Genomic DNA, 12231 nt, shown 5'->3' on the forward strand with positions numbered 1-12231 from the left:
TCTGAGCTGTATGGACAGCTGCACCCTGCAAGGTTCTGTTATGATGGATTAGGACTTGTAAGAATGTGGGGACAGGTAGAGGCTTCTGACCATAGGATTCTCGGGCATCCATCTTTGCAGTTCTTGGAATAAATAATTCAGTTAGCATCTTCTTCCTCCAGGGTTCTCTGAGCCTTATCAGCTCGCCATCGGTCTGTCTTACCTTGGTCATCTCATTTGGCATCTTCTCAGTCCTCGCAGTCATCCTTCTTGCCTAGAGATTTCTGTCTGTGTCTTGTGCCCATTGTTTGTCGTGTCCCGTGTCACGGGTGTCAGCACACACATTTGTGCCGGAGCTGCTCTGCCCTGCCGCATAGCCTAGTGTAATAGGAGAAGCCCCGGGGAGTTGAAAGTTGTAATGTGGGCTGTACTTGGACTCTAGATGATATTCCTAGGTTGACATAAGGTGTTTGCAGCTTTTGAGTTATCGTGCATGTGTTTGACATATGTTCTACCTTTCTTTCAGGTGCAGATGAATTACATCTGTGGCAGAGGGTTATGGTTACGAGGTGCCAGGCCTTCTTAGGAGAACGGTGAGTAGCAGACTTGTGTGGTTTTGGCCGATGTGGTGCCAAGGTCAGGCGCTGATGTTTGGTTTTCTTTAATATAGCTGTCTAAGAGACAACAGCCCGGTGACAGCACAACTTCCCAGCCGGCGAGGCGGCCTTTCTTCGCACCCGACACGGACCGGCATCCCCAGATGTCCGAGAGATAAGTAGAGGGCCACGACCCACAGAGGGGATGAAAGCGAGGTGCTGGGTCGGCACTCCTGGGATGGGGGAGGTTTTGAGTTGGCTATGGAGACGAGGGTAGCCAAGAAGTGGCCCCTTAGGCCCCCTAAAAGCAAAATCTCACTTTTGATCACCGTGCTGAGGTGAGCAGGGCAGAGCAGTCCCGGTGTGTATTGTGTCACTTGTCTGTTGTGCATTATGTCTTGTTTAGCTGTCTCATGTCTTTTATCTTAGCCCTTTGAGGGGCCTACCAGAAACCTTGGCACCAGTCTTAGCATCTGTGCTCTCAGCGTTCCTTGGCCTGGCACCCATGCCATAGAACTTTTGACTCGGGAGCTCAGACTCTCATCTCTTTTTATAAGCATCCAGTCAGCTGTTTTTTCAGGTCTTGTTCTGAGCTGTATGGACAGCTATACCCCGCCAGGATCCATTATGGCGGACTAGGACTTGTAAGAATGTGAGGGCAGGTACAGGCTTCTGGCCGTAGGATTCTTGGGCATCCATCTTTGCAGTTCTTGGAATAAATCATTCAGTTAGCATCTTTTACCTCCAGTGTTCTCTGAGCCTCATCAGCCCACCATCAGTTTCACCTCGGTCATCTCCTTTTGCATTCTCTCAGTCCTCACAGCCATTTTCCTTGCCAGGAGATTTCTGTCCATGTCGCGTCCCCGTCGTCTGTCACGTCCCGTGTCACGGGTGTCAGCACACACATTTGTGCCGGAGCTGCGCTGCCCTGCCGCGTAGCCCGGTGCAATAGGAGAAGTCCCGGGGACTTGAAGTTTGTAATGTGGGGTGTAGTTGGACTCTAGATGGGATTTGTAGATGGACACAAGATATCTGGAGCTCTTAAGTTATCCTGCAACAGTTTGACTCTTGTCCTAACCTTTTTTCAGATTCAGATGGATTAAATGTGTGCCAGAGGGCCCCATCCCGGGTGAGGGGTTTCCCCCAAGCAGGTGAGGCACTACTTGTTTCTGTAGAGGAAGCATAAATGGTGGCTGTTACAGCATTGTTCTTTGTCTCTCTTTTTAGGAAGTTAAAGCCGAGAGCAGCAGTCAAGGCCAAGTGGGCGAGGTGAGCATTGACTAGTGTACAGAAGCAATTGTTATTGCTGAGGTCTCAGTTTCTGGTGCAGCTTTAAGCATCTCTTTTTTTTTTTTAATTTTAGGTGGTCCGCTTGCAATCTATCCTAGCCGAGCATATCTGTGCCAGGTGGGTGCGAGCTTAAGGTATCGGTGTGGCATATTTGTCAGATTTGGGAGGTTGTGTTTTCACAGTATCTCAGCATGCTTTTCTGCTTTGTTACTTTGCAGGTGCTGTTGCTGCCCTAGGTACGCCAAGGAACAGAGGAGGGCAGGTGAGTCGGCGTTTAGGCAGGCTGACTCATAGGTGAATGTTATGAAGCAGCATGCTAAGCGTGTACCTTTTCTCTTTGCAGGTATCTTCTGGCCAGCCTCCGGAGTCAAATCAAGATTTGAGGTGAGCCGGGGGAGTGGTGCGGAGGAGTCCCGGGGATTACTGTTGTTGAGGGCAATAGTCACCTTTTCTGTTTTGTCTTAGGTACCCTGAGGAGGCTCTTACCCAAAGCTTAGAAATGGCAACACCGAAGCACACGCGGAGAACATCTCAACGTCCACGTGCGACCGAGGATGGATTTTGTCCGCTCCTCTTCCAAAAGCTAAGTGTCGGGGCCAGTGGTTTGGAGAAGGGGAAAAACCTTTACTATCACAGGGGGCAATTTCACGTCAGCTTAGCGGAGAGGTCTGTATCGGGACAGGCTCTCTGGAAGTAAAGGGAGAGGGTTTCTCCTCAGCCTCACCTGAGCCTTTGCCGGGCAGGGCAGTTCCAACCCATCTCCACGTTCTCGGGAACTTTGCGTCGTCCGCCTTCCTTGATTTGACGTCGTCACGGATCTTTCCCCCGAGGAGCTCGCCTTCAGGTCCGGAGCTACGGCCATGGTCACCCGGCAGTCGGCTTCCTTCTCTAGGCTCGCTGAGCCTCTCGAGCATCCTCTTAACTGCTTTGGCACTAACTTCTTTTAAGGAGTTATGTTTCATCATCACGTGCCATCATCATAGGGCTTTCTTTCCTTTGGCATCATCGGCCTCTGGCTCATCTTGCGCTACGAATCTCGGGTCCATAAGTTGAAAGTGCTAGGCAGTTTACTCGTGTCTCTGTTATGCCATCTGTGTCTATGTTGTGTCATCCGTGTTATGTAGTCTGTGTCTATTGTCTTCCGTGTCATAGGCCTTTGTTACATCTCGATGCTTTACAGGCACTATTTTGTGCCATATAGGCAGTATTTTACTCACATTCCTTCCCAGATATAGCTTATTCTAGCATCTTTACATTTTTACTCTTTGAGACAGGAAAGGATTACAAGATTTTCTCATCCATCTTCCTTCTCACTACCAGCTTTGGTAGTGGTTTTTTTTCCATGCCATTATCTTGGACTTCTAGAGGGAGCGTCTTACACCCTCCTCAAGTGACTGCAGTTGTTCTGTAGGTTCCATCTTCTCAAAGGCTATGGGGCCCAACAATTAATCTTCCACAGAGTTATCTCAAGTCTTGGCTTATATTGTGTGTACCTATGTTGGCTTGTATTGTGTGTAGCTATATTGCATGTACCTTTGTTGGCTTATATTGTATAGGCTTATATTGTATATACTTATATTGCGTGTACCTGTGTTGGCTTGTATTGTGTGTAGCTATATTGCATGTACCTTTGTTGGCTTATATTGTATAGGCTTATATTGTATATACTTATATTGCGTGTACCTGTGTTGGCTTGTATTGTATAGGCTTATATTGTATATACTTATATTGCGTGTACCTGTGTTGGCTTGTATTGTGTCTACTTACACTGTATGTACACTTGCACTGTATGCGTTTGCTTATATTCTATGTACTTATAATATACCACTTATGATTGGAGCTGCCCTGCCCTGGCATGTAGTCATAGTTAGGTAGAACAGTTGTAAAAACTTTACTGTTCATCTGTCTTTTATGGCATATTGGGTAGAAAATTTATTGGTCCAGAGTGGGGAAAATTCCTAGCTGTCAGCCACAAGTTGACCAATTCCTGTTGTCTCACAGGTCCTCGAGGCTACCGATTTCCCCAGAATCTACCATTCGACGTCAAGGAGTGGCAGCCAGAAGACGCGTCGAAGCACGTTCTTCAGCATCTCGAGTAAGGGCCATAGCGAGCCTGTAAGCAGGAAGAGTGTGTGAGAGCACATGACTGTGTGTGTCTGTGTCCACTTGTCTCTGTGTGTGTGAGCACATGCTGACTAGTTTTAACCTTGTGTATGTGACTTTTGCTTTTCAGGTTTTGTAATTCATTTTTAAATTTAGAATAAAAAATCCCCAGCGGGGGGGGTTTTTTTTTTCCCCCCTGGCTGGGTTTTTTTTTCCTTGGTCTTGGTCGGTCTGAGAGGCGACGTTCATCGCCAAAGTTTGGGCACAGACCATCCAGGGACCGGGGTTTTTGTCAGGCAGGAGGATTTTTTGGAGGCTCCTAGGAACCGCGTTCCCGAGGAGCGGCGTGAATGCGTGCCGGGGGTTAGCAGAGCAGTTGAGGTGTGAGTCAGTGTGGGTTTGTGTGTAAGCTGAAGGAGGTGTGTGTGTATGTGTGTGTTGAAGGGTTGTAACCTTATATGACTTTTGCTTTTCAGGTTTTTCAAATCATTTTTAAATTTAGAATAAAAAATCCCCAGCCGGGGGGTTTTTTTTTTTTCCCCCCCGGCTGGGTTTTTTTTTCCCGGGTCCCGGTTGGTCTGCGAGGCAACATTCATCACCAAAGTTTGGGCGCAGACCGTCCAGGGACCGGGGTTTTCGTCAGGCAGGAGGATTTTTTTGGAGGCTCCCGGGAACCCCGTTCCCGAGGAGCGGCGTGAATGCGTGCCGGGGGTTAGCAGAGCAGTTGAGGTGTGAGTCAGTGTGGGTTTGTGTGTAAGCTGAAGGAGGTGTGTGTGTATGTGTGTGTTGAAGGGTTGTAACCTTATATGACTTTTGCTTTTCAGGTTTTTCAAATCATTTTTAAATTTAGAATAAAAAATCCCCAGCCGGGGGGTTTTTTTTTTTTTCCCCCCGGCTGGGTTTTTTTTTCCCGGGTCCCGGTCGGTCTGCGAGGCAACATTCATCACCAAAGTTTGGGCGCAGACCGTCCAGGGACCGGGGTTTTCGTCAGGCAGGAGGATTTTTTTGGAGGCTCCCGGGAACCCCGTTCCCGAGGAGCGGCGCGAATGCGTGCCGGGGGTTAGCAGAGCAGTTGAGGTGTGAGTCAGTGTGGGTTTGTGTGTAAGCTGAAGGAGGTGTGTGTGTGTGTGTGTGTTGAAGGGTTGTAACCTTATATGACTTTTGCTTTTCAGGTTTTTCAAATCATTTTTAAATTTAGAATAAAAAATCCCCAGCCGGGGGGTTTTTTTTTTTTTCCCCCCGGCTGGGTTTTTTTTTTTCCCGGGTCCCGGTCGGTCTGCGAGGCAACATTCATCACCAAAGTTTGGGCGCAGACCGTCCAGGGACCGGGGTTTTCGTCAGGCAGGAGGATTTTTTGGAGGCACCTGGGAACCGTGTTCCTGAGGACCAATGATTGCTGTGGAGTAATTTAGCAGTTGTGATGGCAGTGATGGTGAGTTTGTGTGTAAGCTGAAGGGGGTGTTAGTGGTAGATGAGTGTTGTTTTCTGTGTGCTTTTGTTGTTCTGGGTTTCCTGTCACAATAAATCAACATCTAATGAAAATAGAAAAAGGTTATTGCTTTGTGTTAATATGTGTATTGCTCTGTATTGCATTTGCCTTAGCTGCTGCATTTTGCTGTGCTGCTCTGTATTGCTGCTCTGTATTTGCATTAACTGCTTCATTTTGCTGTATTGCTCTGTATGTAAATTAGACTTTGACTAGTGTGTCTATGCATTGTATCTGCACTTGCACTTGTATACACTGTTTCCATGTATTTTGCTGATGTATAAATAAAAGCATTCTTTCAATAAAGTTGAGTCACCCTTAATAAAGATACCCCCTGCCCTTCCTTTCCCCACCGTGGCTCCTGTCTTTTTTTGGTGTGGTTTTGTCATTTCTTTCCACTGTATTTCTTCCTTTTGCTCCTCACTTTACTGTTGTATTTCTAACTTAACTTCCATCTATCTCTAACCCTTTGTTTCTGTTTTCTTATCACTGTCAATCTAAGTCTTCTTGCTTCTTTTTCTCTCAGTGTTCTCCTTTTCCTTGGTTTGTGTTTTTTTTCTCTTAGTCTTTTCCTTTTTCACCCCACTCCTAAGTTTTCACTTTCACTCTAATCCTAACCCCTTTCCTTTCCAACTCCTGTCCTTCTTCACTTCTCCCACCCTCCTTTTCCTGTCTCACTCTGTCTTCCTGTTTTATTTTCTTCTGTCTTTTCCTCTCTGTCTCCTCTCCCTCTCTGTCTGCTCCCTCTGTCTGTTCTCTCCTCCTCTCTTCTTTCTCTTTGTCCCTGTTCTCTGCTCTTCTCTCTCTATCTTTTCTCCTCTCCCTCTATTTTTTCTAACTCTTTGCTTCTCTCTCTTCTCTTTCTCTCCTTCTTCCCCCCTCTCTCCTTTTTCCCCCTCTCTCCTTCTCTTTTCTCTCTCTCTACTTCTCTTTTCTCTCTCTCTACTTCTCTTTTCTCTCTCTGTCCTTCTCTCTTCTCTCTCTTCTTCTCTCACATCTCTCTTTCTCTCCCTCTCCTTCTCTTTCTCTCCCTCTCCTTCTCTCTCTCTCCCTCTCCTTCTCTCTTCTTCTCTCTCTCCCTCTCCTTCTCTCTTCTTCTCTCTCTCTCTCTCCCTCTCCTCCTCTCTTCTTCTCTCTCTCCCTCTCCTTCTCTCTTCTTCTCTCTCTCTCTCTCCCTCTCCTTCTCTCTTCTTCTCTCTCTCTCCCTCTCCTCCTCTCCTCTTCTCTCTCTCTCCTTCTCCTTTCTTGTCTTTCTAACTTTGTTTTCCTTTCTAGCTTTAGATTAAAAAAGCAGCAGTAAAAACTTTCAGGCTCCCTGGGAGTAAAAAAAAAAAAAAAAAAAAATTAAAAAACAAACCATTTACTCCCCGGGAGCCTGAAATTTCCTACTGCTGCACCGGACATATAGTTTTTCTTCTTTTTACTATATACAGTATATAGGGACCCCTCCCACCCCAGGTGCCAGTAATCAGTAGGCATCAGCCAAACCCCACCCCTATGCACACCCCCATACCCTACAGCGCACCCCCAGACATGCACACCCCACCCCCGTGGCCACCCCCCTCAGCAGACCCACCCCCTGCCAGCCAGCACCCCACCCCGTGCCATTCACATATAGATCATGCAGTCACAGCACCACCTGCCGTTTACTCCCGAGTACTGCACTCACAGCGCCACCTGCCATCTGCAACCGGGTACTACATGCACAGCGCCCCCTGCCGTTTGCCGGCCGGTACTGCACGCACAGCGCCCCCTGCCGCCTACCTCGCAGTACTGCACCCACGGCGCGCCCCCGATGACGTCACCAACGCGACACGCCCCAGAAAGGACCCCAGTGCGCAGGCGTCCCCAGCAATCGCCTGCCCAAAACGACGCCCCCCACCCCGCGCCCCCCAGATCCCCGCGCGCATCGCCGACACCCCCACGCGAACCGGAACGCCATTCCGACCCCGGCCGACCCACAAAAACCGCGCAAAACCCACCCAAAACCCCGAAAAAATCCCGGTCCCGGCGGCCGCCATTTTGCCGTAAATGACGTCACCCGGCCCGCCGCCATCTTGCCTCCCGTACCACGTGACCCCCCCCTCGCGGCCGCCATCTTGTCCCCCGCACCACGTGACCCCCTCGCGGCCGCCATTTTGCCGCAAATGACGTCACCCGGCCCGCCGCCATCTTGCCTCCCGTACCACGTGACCCCCCCCTCGCGGCCGCCATCTTGTCCCCCGCACCACGTGACCCCCTCGCGGCCGCCATTTTGCCGCAAATGACGTCACCCGGCCCGCCGCCATCTTGCCTCCCGTACCACGTGACCCCCCCCTCGCGGCCGCCATCTTGTCCCCCGCACCACGTGACCCCCTCGCGGCCGCCATTTTGCCGTAAATGACGTCACAGAGCACGCGCCGCCATCTTGTCTCCCAGGTCACGTGATCCCCGGCAACCGCCATCTTGGCTGCCGTACCACGTGACCGTATGGGGGCCGCCATGTTGTACGACACCACGTGACCCCCTGGGCGCCGCCATCTTGGATGACATCACAGACCCGCCATCTTGCCTCCCCGGTCACGTGACCGCCGCCATCTTGGTCTCCGGTCACATGACTCCATGGGCGCCGCCATATTGGATCCCCATCACGTGACCGTATGGGCGCCGCCATCTTGATGAGTCATCACGACGTCACGACGGCCGCCATCTTGGTCCCCGATCACGTGACCACCTGGCCGCCGCCATCTTGTTGCCGTAAATGACGTCACCCCCTACGGCCACCACGTTGCCGTAAATGACGTCAGCGGCCGCCATCTTGTCGTAAATGACGTCACAGAGCACTCGCCGTCATCCCAGCTGTCAAGTCACGTGACCCCCACCCGCCGCCATCTTGGTCCCCGGTCACATGACCCCATGGGCGCCGCCATCTTGGACGCGTCATCACGACGTCACGGCGGCCGCCATCTTGGTCCCCGATCACGTGACCGCCCGCCCGCCGCCATCTTGTTACCGTAAATGACGTCACCCCCTACGGCCACCACGTTGCCGTAAATGACGTCAGCGGCCGCCATCTTGTCGTAAATGACGTCACAGAGCACTCGCCGTCATCCCATCTGTCGAGTCACGTGATCCCCGGTCGCCACCATCTTGGTCACCAGTCACGTGACCGCCGCCATCTTGGTCCATGGTCACATGACCCCATGGGGGCCGCCATCTTGGTTCCGTACCACGTGACCATATGGGGGCCGCCATCTTGATGACTCATCATGACGTCACCGCGGGTTAGGGTTAGGGTTAGGGTTAGGGTTAGGGTTAGGGTTAGGGTTAGGGTTAGGGTTAGGGTTAGGGTTAGGGTTAGGGTTAGGGTTAGGGTTAGGGTTAGGGTTAGGGTTAGGGTTAGGGTTAGGGTTAGGGTTAGGGTTAGGGTTAGGGTTAGGGTTAGGGTTAGGGTTAGGGTTAGGGTTAGGGTTAGGGTTAGGGTTAGGGTTAGGGTTAGGGTTAGGGTTAGGGTTAGGGTTAGGGTTAGGGTTAGGGTTAGGGTTAGGGTTAGGGTTAGGGTTAGGGTTAGGGTTAGGGTTAGGGTTAGGGTTAGGGTTAGGGTTAGGGTTAGGGTTAGGGTTAGGGTTAGGGTTAGGGTTAGGGTTAGGGTTAGGGTTAGGGTTAGGGTTAGGGTTAGGGTTAGGGTTAGGGTTAGGGTTAGGGTTAGGGTTAGGGTTAGGGTTAGGGTTAGGGTTAGGGTTAGGGTTAGGGTTAGGGTTAGGGTTAGGGTTAGGGTTAGGGTTAGGGTTAGGGTTAGGGTTAGGGTTAGGGTTAGGGTTAGGGTTAGGGTTAGGGTTAGGGTTAGGGTTAGGGTTAGGGTTAGGGTTAGGGTTAGGGTTAGGGTTAGGGTTAGGGTTAGGGTTAGGGTTAGGGTTAGGGTTAGGGTTAGGGTTAGGGTTAGGGTTAGGGTTAGGGTTAGGGTTAGGGTTAGGGTTAGGGTTAGGGTTAGGGTTAGGGTTAGGGTTAGGGTTAGGGTTAGGGTTAGGGTTAGGGTTAGGGTTAGGGTTAGGGTTAGGGTTAGGGTTAGGGTTAGGGTTAGGGTTAGGGTTAGGGTTAGGGTTAGGGTTAGGGTTAGGGTTAGGGTTAGGGTTAGGGTTAGGGTTAGGGTTAGGGTTAGGGTTAGGGTTAGGGTTAGGGTTAGGGTTAGGGTTAGGGTTAGGGTTAGGGTTAGGGTTAGGGTTAGGGTTAGGGTTAGGGTTAGGGTTAGGGTTAGGGTTAGGGTTAGGGTTAGGGTTAGGGTTAGGGTTAGGGTTAGGGTTAGGGTTAGGGTTAGGGTTAGGGTTAGGGTTAGGGTTAGGGTTAGGGTTAGGGTTAGGGTTAGGGTTAGGGTTAGGGTTAGGGTTAGGGTTAGGGTTAGGGTTAGGGTTAGGGTTAGGGTTAGGGTTAGGGTTAGGGTTAGGGTTAGGGTTAGGGTTAGGGTTAGGGTTAGGGTTAGGGTTAGGGTTAGGGTTAGGGTTAGGGTTAGGGTTAGGGTTAGGGTTAGGGTTAGGGTTAGGGTTAGGGTTAGGGTTAGGGTTAGGGTTAGGGTTAGGGTTAGGGTTAGGGTTAGGGTTAGGGTTAGGGTTAGGGTTAGGGTTAGGGTTAGGGTTAGGGTTAGGGTTAGGGTTAGGGTTAGGGTTAGGGTTAGGGTTAGGGTTAGGGTTAGGGTTAGGGTTAGGGTTAGGGTTAGGGTTAGGGTTAGGGTTAGGGTTAGGGTTAGGGTTAGGGTTAGGGTTAGGGTTAGGGTTAGGGTTAGGGTTAGGGTTAGGGTTAGGGTTAGGGTTAGGGTTAGGGTTAGGGTTAGGGTTAGGGTTAGGGTTAGGGTTAGGGTTAGGGTTAGGGTTAGGGTTAGGGTTAGGGTTAGGGTTAGGGTTAGGGTTAGGGTTAGGGTTAGGGTTAGGGTTAGGGTTAGGGTTAGGGTTAGGGTTAGGGTTAGGGTTAGGGTTAGGGTTAGGGTTAGGGTTAGGGTTAGGGTTAGGGTTAGGGTTAGGGTTAGGGTTAGGGTTAGGGTTAGGGTTAGGGTTAGGGTTAGGGTTAGGGTTAGGGTTAGGGTTAGGGTTAGGGTTAGGGTTAGGGTTAGGGTTAGGGTTAGGGTTAGGGTTAGGGTTAGGGTTAGGGTTAGGGTTAGGGTTAGGGTTAGGGTTAGGGTTAGGGTTAGGGTTAGGGTTAGGGTTAGGGTTAGGGTTAGGGTTAGGGTTAGGGTTAGGGTTAGGGTTAGGGTTAGGGTTAGGGTTAGGGTTAGGGTTAGGGTTAGGGTTAGGGTTAGGGTTAGGGTTAGGGTTAGGGTTAGGGTTAGGGTTAGGGTTAGGGTTAGGGTTAGGGTTAGGGTTAGGGTTAGGGTTAGGGTTAGGGTTAGGGTTAGGGTTAGGGTTAGGGTTAGGGTTAGGGTTAGGGTTAGGGTTAGGGTTAGGGTTAGGGTTAGGGTTAGGGTTAGGGTTAGGGTTAGGGTTAGGGTTAGGGTTAGGGTTAGGGTTAGGGTTAGGGTTAGGGTTAGGGTTAGGGTTAGGGTTAGGGTTAGGGTTAGGGTTAGGGTTAGGGTTAGGGTTAGGGTTAGGGTTAGGGTTAGGGTTAGGGTTAGGGTTAGGGTTAGGGTTAGGGTTAGGGTTAGGGTTAGGGTTAGGGTTAGGGTTAGGGTTAGGGTTAGGGTTAGGGTTAGGGTTAGGGTTAGGGTTAGGGTTAGGGTTAGGGTTAGGGTTAGGGTTAGGGTTAGGGTTAGGGTTAGGGTTAGGGTTAGGGTTAGGGTTAGGGTTAGGGTTAGGGTTAGGGTTAGGGTTAGGGTTAGGGTTAGGGTTAGGGTTAGGGTTAGGGTTAGGGTTAGGGTTAGGGTTAGGGTTAGGGTTAGGGTTAGGGTTAGGGTTAGGGTTAGGGTTAGGGTTAGGGTTAGGGTTAGGGTTAGGGTTAGGGTTAGGGTTAGGGTTAGGGTTAGGGTTAGGGTTAGGGTTAGGGTTAGGGTTAGGGTTAGGGTTAGGGTTAGGGTTAGGGTTAGGGTTAGGGTTAGGGTTAGGGTTAGGGTTAGGGTTAGGGTTAGGGTTAGGGTTAGGGTTAGGGTTAGGGTTAGGGTTAGGGTTAGGGTTAGGGTTAGGGTTAGGGTTAGGGTTAGGGTTAGGGTTAGGGTTAGGGTTAGGGTTAGGGTTAGGGTTAGGGTTAGGGTTAGGGTTAGGGTTAGGGTTAGGGTTAGGGTTAGGGTTAGGGTTAGGGTTAGGGTTAGGGTTAGGGTTAGGGTTAGGGTTAGGGTTAGGGTTAGGGTTAGGGTTAGGGTTAGGGTTAGGGTTAGGGTTAGGGTTAGGGTTAGGGTTAGGGTTAGGGTTAGGGTTAGGGTTAGGGTTAGGGTTAGGGTTAGGGTTAGGGTTAGGGTTAGGGTTAGGGTTAGGGTTAGGGTTAGGGTTAGGGTTAGGGTTAGGGTTAGGGTTAGGGTTAGGGTTAGGGTTAGGGTTAGGGTTAGGGTTAGGGTTAGGGTTAGGGTTAGGGTTAGGGTTAGGGTTAGGGTTAGGGTTAGGGTTAGGGTTAGGGTTAGGGTTAGGGTTAGGGTTAGGGTTAGGGTTAGGGTTAGGGTTAGGGTTAGGGTTAGGGTTAGGGTTAGGGTTAGGGTTAGGGTTAGGGTTAGGGTTAGGGTTAGGGTTAGGGTTAGGGTTAGGGTTAGGGTTAGGGTTAGGGTTAGGGTTAGGGTTAGGGTTAGGGTTAGGGTTAGGGTTAGGGTTAGGGTTAGGGTTAGGGTTAGGGTTAGGGTTAGGGTTAGGGTTAGGGTTAGGGTTAGGGTTAGGGTTAGGGTTAGGGTTA

General features: G+C 50.5%; 1 long non-coding RNA gene across 2 annotated transcripts; it reads left to right on the forward strand.

The window, feature by feature from the left end:
- Positions 1-148: 148 nt before the first annotated feature.
- Positions 149-2387, forward strand: LOC143696429 (uncharacterized). 2 transcript variants are annotated; one of them, XR_013185835.1, is made up of 7 exons: positions 149-572; positions 650-1726; positions 1803-1844; positions 1939-1982; positions 2084-2127; positions 2209-2249; positions 2331-2387. It is a non-coding gene; the product is annotated as an uncharacterized LOC143696429 (long non-coding RNA). The 2 variants fall into 2 exon arrangements; XR_013185834.1 differs by having other exon boundaries at positions 650-1844.
- Positions 2388-12231: the final 9844 nt, after the last annotated feature.

Source organism: Agelaius phoeniceus, chromosome 34 (genome assembly GCF_051311805.1).
Source record: "Agelaius phoeniceus isolate bAgePho1 chromosome 34, bAgePho1.hap1, whole genome shotgun sequence".
In the NCBI taxonomy this organism is placed as follows: domain Eukaryota; kingdom Metazoa; phylum Chordata; class Aves; order Passeriformes; family Icteridae; genus Agelaius; species Agelaius phoeniceus.